This window comes from Myotis myotis, unplaced genomic scaffold, assembly GCF_014108235.1.
Source record: "Myotis myotis isolate mMyoMyo1 unplaced genomic scaffold, mMyoMyo1.p scaffold_m19_p_2, whole genome shotgun sequence".
In the NCBI taxonomy this organism is placed as follows: domain Eukaryota; kingdom Metazoa; phylum Chordata; class Mammalia; order Chiroptera; family Vespertilionidae; genus Myotis; species Myotis myotis.
Genome location: NW_023416324.1, coordinates 168,823,016 through 168,833,022, shown reverse-complemented (window position 1 = coordinate 168,833,022; position 10,007 = coordinate 168,823,016). Strand labels below are relative to the sequence as shown.

The 10,007-nt window shown below is 40.7% G+C and overlaps 1 protein-coding gene across 1 annotated transcript in view; it reads right to left on the bottom strand.

Annotated features, from left to right (window-relative positions):
- Window positions 1–4,797: 4,797 nt before the first annotated feature.
- TMEM207 (transmembrane protein 207) overlaps window positions 4,798–10,007 on the bottom strand; it is a 28,521-nt gene continuing 23,311 nt past the window's right edge. The window contains exon 7 of the mRNA XM_036352448.1: window positions 4,798–6,952. The gene's annotated coding sequence lies outside the window, so the exon portion shown is untranslated. The remainder of the gene's footprint in view (window positions 6,953–10,007) is intronic.

Below are 10,007 nucleotides of genomic sequence, written 5' to 3'. Positions count from 1 at the left end.
TGCGGGAGGCAGCTGATCGATGTTTCTCTCTCATCGATGTTTCTAACTCTCTATCCCTCTCCCTTCCTCTCTGTAAAAAATCAATAAAACATATTAAAAAAAAAACTTATTCTTGTTCTTTTTCTCAACCTTATTTTTAAATTTTTTTATTTTTACTTTAATTTTATGATAACATTGTCTGTTATCTTTTATATATTCTAATATATCTCTTGAATCCTTCTGGGGAAAGGCAGGGTAAAAATTAATTAAGTTAGCTCATTAAATTTTAGAGATACAATTTTTTTTCCTTAAATTTCATTTGTATGAGAAAATATTTTAAAAGGTTGTGGTAATAATGGGCATCTATGATAGTTTTGAATTATTTTCTCATAAAAACATTTTATAGATTATGGGAGGAATATTAGTATTTTTTTTCTTTAATTACCTTGGAAATGTTTATTTCTAATTCCCTATAACTTAATAAAGCATCCCCAAATAAAGCCCAGCAAATAATATATTTTGATATATTTTATATAGCAACTAGTGAACAACAAAACAAATATCAAATAGTGAAGAAGTAAAAATTGACATGGTGATAGCTCAGCATACTTAGAAAGAAAAAATAATATACGTCAAAGTGTACATACATAAGATTATTAGGTTGAAATATTAAAATAACTCACTATATTCTGGGTACTGTAATTTAGTCACATCCAGTTAAATAAAGTAAGAAAAAGTAAAAGTTATAAAATTGGACAATTTTATTTACCTAACCCTTTATTAAGTACGAGGCCCAATGCACAAAATTCTGTACTGGGATGGGAGCTCCCTCAGCCCGGATTGCAAGAGGGTGCAGGCCAGACCAAGGAACCTCACCAGTGCATGATCGGGGCTGGGGAGGGAGGCGGGAGGGCTCCAGGGTATGTCCAGTATGTCTCATGCAGTCCTATCAGCTGGACCCCAGTAGCAAGCTAACCTACTGGTTGAAGCATCTGCCCCCTGGTGGTCCATGCACATCATAGCAAGCGGTTGAGCAGCCTTAGCATATCATTAGCATATTATGCTTTGATTGGTTGAATGGAAGACCGGACGCTTAGCATATTAGGCTTTTATTATATAGGACTAGAGGCCTGGTGCACAAAAATTTGTGCACTCAGGGGGGGGGGGTTCCCTCAGCCTGGCCTGTGCCCTCTCACAGTCTGGGACCCCTCGGGAGATAACGACCTGCTAGCTTAGTCCTGCTCCCGGGTGGCAGAGGGCAGGCCCAATCCCTAGGTGCAGCCCCTGGTCGGGCTCAGAGCAGGGCCGATTGGGGAGTTGGGGCGCCGCCTCCTGTCATGCACAGAGCAGGGCGGATCGGGAGGTTGTGATGCCACCCTTAGTCATGTTCAGGGTAGGGCCGATTGGGGGGTTGGGGCACCGCCCCCTGTCACACTCAAGGCAGGGTCCATGGGGAGGTTGCGGCACCACCCCCTGTCACACACAGAGCAGGGCCAATCAGGGGGTTGGGGCACTGCCCCGTGTCACGCACAGAGCAGGGCCGATCATGGGGTTGGGGAGCTCCCCCCTGTCACTCACAGAGCAGGGCTCATCAGGGGGTTGGAGAGCTCCCCCCTGTCATTCACAGAACAGGGTCCATCAGGGGGTTGAGGAGTTCCCCCCTGTCACTCACAGAGTAGGGCCGATAGGGGAGTTGGGGCACCGCCCCCTGTCACACACAGAGCAGGGCCAATCAGGGGGTTGGGGCACCACCCTCTATCTCCCACAGAGCAGGGCCGATCAGGGGGTTGGGGCGCCGCCACTGTCACACTCAGGGCAGGGCCAATGGGGAGGTTATGGCTCTACCCCGTCATACACAGAGCAGGGCCTATGGGGTGGGGGGGAGTTGGGGCGCCGCACCCTGTCACACCCAGAGCCACAGGGCGATCAGGGGGTTTGGGCGCTGCTCCCTGTCATGCTGCTCCCGGTGCTGGGAGGCCTCTCGGCTCCGCTGATCCCGGTGCTGGGAGGCATATTACCCTTTTACTATATCGGATAGAGGCCTGGTGCATGGGTGGGGCTGGCTGGTTTGCCCTGAAGGGTGTCCTGGATCAGGGTGGGGGTCCCCACTGGGGTGCCTGGCCAGTCTGGGTGAGGGGCTGAGGGCTTTTTGAGGCTTGGACTGAAGCTCCCAACTGCTCCTTTTTTTCTTTTTTTTTTATTCTGGGCCAGCTTTAGCTCTGGCTCCAGCTCTGAGGCCTCTGCTGCTGAAAGAAGGTATCTGGTTTGTTTAGGTTCTATAATCAAAACAATGTATAACTCCAGCTCTGAGATCCCAGCTTGCTGAAAGCTGGTTTCTGGGGTTTTGTTTAGCTTCTATATTTGTTACAATGTTTCTTAAACTGCAGGCTCAGAGGCCGGCAGCAGCAGGCGGGGAACGTTGGAGTCCTCCATCACTGAAGCAACCAGCCTCATGTTAGTTTCAAGCTGCCTGGCTGCCGGCCACCATCTTGGCTGGCAGTTAATTTGCATATCTCTCTGATTAGCCAATGGGAAGGGTAGCGGCCCTATGCCAATTACCATGTTTCTCTTTTATTAGATAGTATGATTCTAGTATCACATTTTAAATAAAAATTAGATGTTTGTTATTATAAAAGTTATATGTGTGCATTGTATACAGTGGGAAAACACAACAACAAAATTATATCTTATTTATTTTTTAATGTTAATCCTCACCTGAGGATATTCTTCCATTCATTTTTAGAGCGAGTGGAAGGGAGAGGAAGAGACACAGAGAGAGAAACATTGATGTGAGAGAGACATCAATTGGTTGCCTCCCACATGAGCCCCAACTAGGGCCTGGATTGGGCCTGCAATGGAGATATATGCCCTTGACCAGAATCTTACCTGGGATCCTTGAGTCCAAGGGTAAATGCTCTATCCACTGCTCCAAACTAGCAAGGCAAAAATGCATCTTATTTAAATGACTTGGCACCATATTCTCTGTACCTAGAACATTGCTACTCCTTAATCTTATTGAACATCTGTGTATCCTTCCAGATATTATGTACTTATACACATACACATATATTTTTATTTTTGAGATCATTCTGTATGTGTTGCTTGTAATCAACTTTTTCCCCTTTAGCTATCTCTGCCTTTCCTAGTAATACATTTTCAACTTATGTTATAACTGATCCATATTTAAATTACCCAAGTTTCCTAAAATGTATTAATACACTTGGCTTGTCCAAACCAGATTCTGTGCTTCTTCTAGTTGTTATGCGTCTTAAGTCTCCTTTACTCAAGCTACATTTTCTCACAGACTCTAACTTGTTAAAAAACAACAAAAAACACACTGCCATGGCTGGCATAGCTCAGGGGTGGTCGGCAGACACCGAAAGATCTCAGATTCGATCCTCCGTCAAGGGCACTACTTGGGTTGCAGGTTTGATCCCGGCCCCAGTCAGGGTCAGGGTGGGAGGCAACCAATCAATGTGTCTGTCTCACATTGATGTTTCTCTCTGTCTCTCTCTTTCTCTGTCTCTCTCTCCCCCTCTTTCCCTCCCTCCCACCCTTTCTAAAAATCAATGAAAAAAAAAAATACCCTTGAGTGAGAATTAACAACAAAAGAAAGCTGAACCAGTTTTCCTACAGTTTATTCCAGCTTCTGGATTTGTCTGGTGCTGTAACTTAGTTGTTTCCTTATATCTGTATTTCCAGTAAATTAGAATTTTAATCTAAAGGCTTGATGGAATCATGTTCAATAATTTTTAGGATACACCATAGGTGATGTGATAGAATATCCAGAAACCTAATATCTGGTTGATTGGCCTTAATTATGCTAAAGTTATTCACTGAGTTAGGGTGATGACAATCTGACCCCTCCATTCTTCAGTTATATATGTTTTCCCCTTGGTGACAAAAATAATCCTCTAGTGATTATTGTGGTGTTATTTTTGAAACTATAAGGATATCCCATCCTCCAATTACCATAATAATAGTTTTAAAACAATACTTTTAACAATTGATCCTTTTCTAAGTGAATACATTAGTTAGAGTTTATAGAAAAATCATTTTTTAATTCTATTTTATGTACATCTGTAGTGGACATTTTTCTGAAAAGTAAGTCCTAGACTATTCATCAAAATCTGCTTAGTTAACCTGAAGAAGCATGATAAATGCTCAACTATTTTCCTTTTCCAATTCACTAGTACAAAATAAAAAGCTGATTTATTAGTGGGATAATATATAATTTATAATTGAAACAATATGAGAGTAAAAGAGGGTGACATTTAGTGATTAAGTCAGGACTTCCATGGGAAAGCAAGAAGGTGTGGTCACTCTTTTAGTGCAAAGGGCTCTCCTTTCATTGTCCCCAATGCACTTCACTTATGAATACGTTTTCTTGTTTCATACTTCAATTTCCCGTAAAGATTACAAGCTCTTGCCTTGGCCAGTTGCTCAGTGGTTAGAATGTTAGCCTGCAGACCGAAGGGTCTTGGGTTTGATTCCCAGTCAAGGGCAACATAACTCAGTTGCAGGTTCTCCAGCCCCAGTAGGAACTGGTGTGGAAGGCAACAAATCTATGTGTCACTCGCACATCGATGTCTCTTTATCTCTCCCTCTCCCCCTACTCCCTCCCTTCCACTCTCTCTAGAAATCAATGGAAAAAATATCCTCAGGTGAGGATTAAAAAAAAAAAAAGATTACAAGCTTTAAGAGGGCTACACGTTTTCTACTTTGTGTATTGCTCTATTCCCAGTATCTGCACAATGCCTGATGCATAATAAGCCCTCAATACATATTTTTGAATAAGTGAGTGAATGAATGGTGGTAATACCCTGGCCAGGAAAATTCACTGTGTGAGATTTATTTGTTCACTATATTATTCCTTCCCTTATTTATGCATCCATTTGGGCAGTTTTATTGAAAGGCCATATCTGTGGTTTGAATCAGCATAAGGTATAGGGGCCACACAGACATTAAAAAAAGTTTAGAGTGCAAAAATAATTGCTATATCATGGGTATAAGGGAAATCCCATAAGAAAATCAATCTCTACATCTCCTGGTAGAGTCAGGGAAGGCTTCACCGAGGAGGAAATTTTCAGTTGAGTAAAGAATGATGATAGAAAACAAGTTAGGAGAATGAATTTTTTGCAAAGACATCATGCACAAAGAAATAGAACTAAGAGATGGCAAATAATGTGCTAAAAATTACAAGCAGCTCCCTGTCCCCAGAGTATAACTGGGTGGAAGGAGTTTTTGATATTCACAAATTACTTTAAAGTGAAAACCGTGAGAAGATGGCACTTTCCAAGGTAGGAAAATTGAGGTGAAGATGCATGCTCTAAGGTCCTCAGTGCCACCATTAGGAATACTATCACGTTTATACAGTGCTAGTTTTATTCTGCCCAGTTACTGTTCTGGTTTCCCTTCTACAGTCACCTCTTTGAGGCATGATAGATGTAGCAAAGTCCTATCAAGCCATCTTCACCATCACCGAAATCATTCTGATTCCCAAACTAATCCTCCTGCCATATTCTCTCCTTTACACTTTAATCTTTCAAGTCAATTATTTTGCCTTTTCGGTTTCATTTTTTTATGTCGACATTCTCATGCTGGAGAGAGCACTTCCTGTCTCAATTTAAGGGACTACATTGACAATTAGAAAGAAGTGATGCCTGGAGCAGGTTCTGCAGCTTTTGAGCTCAGAAATAATTGTTCTCAAGTGAATAATGTTGGCTTCTGATGTGCAGTAATTAATTGGAATACAATATAACGCACACTACAATATCGATTAACCTATGTTTCCATTCAAAAAGCTGGTAATTTGTCATTTAAAATCTGTATTGAAATAATCTCTATTTGCCTAAAGCAGAAAAGGATAAGGAGGAAAGCAAAGCAAACAAACAAACAAACAAACAAACAAACAAACAAAACACCAATGATCTCAGCACCCAGAGAATCTCTGGAGTCAGAAAAATATTATACACACATACATTTTTATTTTTTTTAATTTACAGAAATGTAAATATTACACAATGTTGCTCTTACCCATGTCTATGGTCTTCACCCACTGTCTCTCTCCCAACAGATGTACCTATTTAATATTTCTTGTATCCTTTCAAAAAAAATTTGAAATATATAGCATATATAGATCCATTGAAAATGTATACAACATAGTGTTATATTATGCCTTTCTTTTAAAAATAAAATTAATGATTAACTATATTTGTTGGCAGTTTTCCATGTCAGTTCATTCTTTTTTAATGGCTGCATAGTTCATTGGTCAAATGTACCCTTATTTTTCTAATTTGTTCCCTTAAACATTTCCATTGTTTCTGAGTTTGCTACTATAAACAATATTGGAATAAATGTTCCTTTTAAAAATGTGTTTGCCTTTCTGTAGAATTATAACTATAGAATTGCTTTATAACTGTGTCTTAAAGTAGAAATGCTGAATCTCTGTAAATATACATATATTAATATTTTTATACTGTTACAGAACAGAATTCATCCACTAGGCTCAAGTAGAGCCAAACACTAGATACCGAGAATTGCACTGGAGAAAGATTCGCTATTTTATTATGAATAGAACCACTCAGGAGAACGGGAAGCTAATGTTCAAAACCCCTAACTCCCCAGTTGTGTGTAGGTTACAGATTATACAGGGTAGAATCACAAGACACAGTAGGTTAGGTTTTCACAGTCCTGCTGGGAGCTGATTGGTCAGAGGTGAGGTAAAGGTAACAAATCATTTCTTCAGGTCTTGAGAGCAACTCTGATGTGTTTTCCAGTGTCCTCCTGTCTGGTTTCATTGGAAAGCAGCCATGGGGTCCTTCCACCTTAGGGCTCAGGAACTGAAACATAACTTAGGCCAATATGTTATCTTTAGCTTGCCAGACCCTGTGACCATTAGTCAGATCTAAGCCACTGTCTTCTGCCACCTCAGGGGCTCAGGGGTTACTGATTACCTGGAAAAAGGCTAGGTCTTTAGAAGAGAGAGAGGGAGGGAGGAAGGGGGAGAAAGAGAGAGAGAGAGAGAGAGAGAGAGAGAGAGAGAGAGAGAGAGAGAGAGAGAAGAGAGAGAGAGAGAGAGAGAGGAGAGAGAGAGGGGGAGAGAGATAGAGAGAGAGAGAGAGAGAGAGAGAGAGAGAGAGAGAGAGATGTGATTACTAGATACAGGATTTAAAATTAAATTTAATAGAAGTTATAAGAACCCTGTTTCAAAATATATGGCTACTAAATTGACCTCCCAAAAAATGTTACAGTAATTTTGCATTTCCATCAGAAGTGTATAAAACTGTTTGTTTTCCCAGATTCTTTTCAACTCCAGAAATTAACAATTTTTAATATTGTTGCTATCTTCTGGGTAAAAAATGATATTATATTGATATATTGATGGATTTATTTAATTAGATCCAGCATAGTTAATCAACTTTATAAATAATCACTAATTGCTTGAATATTTATTTCTGCAGATGAAAAGTGTAAGTTTTTTAAAATTCCCGTGATATTGTGTATCCCCAGTTTCAAAGCACATATTAATGAGCTTCTCAGAATGTGTTATACTTACTGCTAATAGTATTTAAGATATTGTTTTGGCCATACATTAAGTAATTTTATTTTATAGACACATTTGTTTTCATGTGAATTTAGAAAAGCGCCAGTTTTCCACACTGATAGAATTTAAAGTTTTTGTTTAAGATACACCTAAGTTTGAAGCTGAGTTGATTTAAAAGTACGTTAAATAAAAATAAGTAAAAAATGCTTTTTAGCTATTTTAGAAATGAGAAAGCCCATATTTGAGTGGTTGAACTTTGGTATACAATGAATTAATCAAGGTAGTATTCTTTAAATAAAATATACTTTAAGCAACAATGACAGCAAACAGAACCTTAAGCTAGTATTAGACTAAGTAAAAAAAAAAAAAAAGGACTTATTGTCGAATTCAACATATAGGCTTTCTCCAGAGCCCCCAAAAAAGCAAACAAGACTATTTTTATTTATTTATTTGGTCATATAAAACAGATCTCAGACATCACATCATTTCACTCATAAATACTTCATTATGTATGTATAACAGATAAGAAATTTTAAACAATATAACCACAGATAACATTTACAATGAACAATTTATTTATATATATATATTTTTTATTGATTTCAGAGGAAGGGACAGGAAGAAATAGAAATATCAATTATAAGAATCATTGATTGGCTATCTCCTGCACACCCCACACTGGGGATTGAGCCCACAACCCTGGCATGTGCCCTGACCTGGAATTGAACAGTGACCTGCAGGTTCATAGATCAATGCTCAACCACTGAGCCATACCAGCTGGGCTACAATGAACAATTTCTTAATATCAATTTTCCCAATGTCTGTTTTGTTCCAATTGTCTGAAAAATGTTCTTTTTAATTGGGTCCCAAATTGAAGATCCCAAATGATCTACACTTTGTGGCAGAGTAACTCTTAAATAAAATACTGTAATTTTAATTTCTATAATCTCTATTTGAATCAGTGTTTAGGAGACTTAAAAAAATGTACTACAAGGTTTCCTTTGTAAAAACTTGACTGCTTTTATAAAACTGACAGGTTAAATGTTTGTTGAAAATACATGGGGGGTGGGGAAGAAGGAAAACTGGAGTTGAAAAAGAAAATGGAAGTTTAAAAGAAGAAAAGGAGATGCTTTTGTGAAATAGCCTTTGTACAGATAAAAAGAAATGAAGCCAAGAAGACCTGGCTCTTTAAGGGCCGTCCTGAGTTTGCTGGAGGAGGGACTGAATGTAGGTGGGAAACTGAGGAGGGTGGTTGAAATTATCAAACTTTCCTGATATTTTCTAAATTAAGTTGTTTTAATGCAAATCAGCCTAGAGAATTAGGGGAATAAGTTGAGCGATGCTCTGGTTGCAAACCATAGTTTTCCTTTTACTAAATTAAAACAAATGTTACACAATGCCTTTGTGAAGCTAATGAATGGGATGCATTGATTAGAGGGACTCTATTTTATTGGACAAAGAAAAAGCCTGAAATTTAACAATCAAAAGCAAAATAAAGTATTTGGTCAATACAGCAGAAAGTGAAGCAGTCAGAAAACCTTGTCAAAAACAGACAAAATAGAAAGGAGTAAAATTAAGAAGAAAATGCATTATTGGAGAATGGAAATCAGGACCTACAAACACAGTGGTCGCTGGATCTCATGGAGTTAATGTTCCAGTAATGGCTGTTCTGAGTGGGTGCCAGTTCCTGTTGCCTTCTCAATGAAATCCTCTCCATATGCTAATAAAATTATAGTAAAAAATGTATTTATAAACAACTCTCCTCTAAAGCATTAAGCAGTTTACTTTTGGTCCCAAACATGTACCTCAAACAGTAAAACCAAAGACCTTCAGTTATGCAGAAACACCTTTTCTTTTCTCTCCTCTCCTCTCCTCCCATCTCCTCTCCTCTCTCCTCTCCTCTCCTCTCCTCTCCTCTCCTCTCCTCTCCTCTCTCTCCTCTCCTCTCCTCTCCTCTCCTCTCCTCTCCTCTCCCTCTCCTCTCCTCTCCCTCTCCTCTCCCTCTCCTCTCCTCTCCTCTCCTCTCCTCTCCTCTCTCTCCTCTCCTCTCCTCTCCTCTCCTCCATCTCCTCTCCTCTCCTCTCCCTCCTCCTCCCTCTCCTCTCCTCTCATCTCCTCTCCTCCTCCTCCTCATCCTCTCCTCTCCTCTCCTCTCCTCTCCTCTCCTCTCCTCTCCTCTCCTCTCCATCTCCTCTCTCCTCTCCTCTCCGCTCCTCTCCCCTCCCCTCCCCTCTCCTCCCCCTCCCCTCCCCTCCCTCCCCTCCACTCCCCTCTCCTCTACTCTTCCCCTCCCTCCCTCCGCCCCCTCCCCTCCCTCTCCTCTCCTCTCCCTCCCCTCCCCCCCCGCCCCTCCCCTCTCTCCTCCTCTCACCCTCCCCTCCCCTCCCCTCCCCCCGCCCCTCCGCTCCTCTCCTCTCCTCCCCTCCCCTCCCCTACCCCCCTCCCCTCCCCTCCAGCCCTCTCCTCTCCTCTCCTCTCCTCT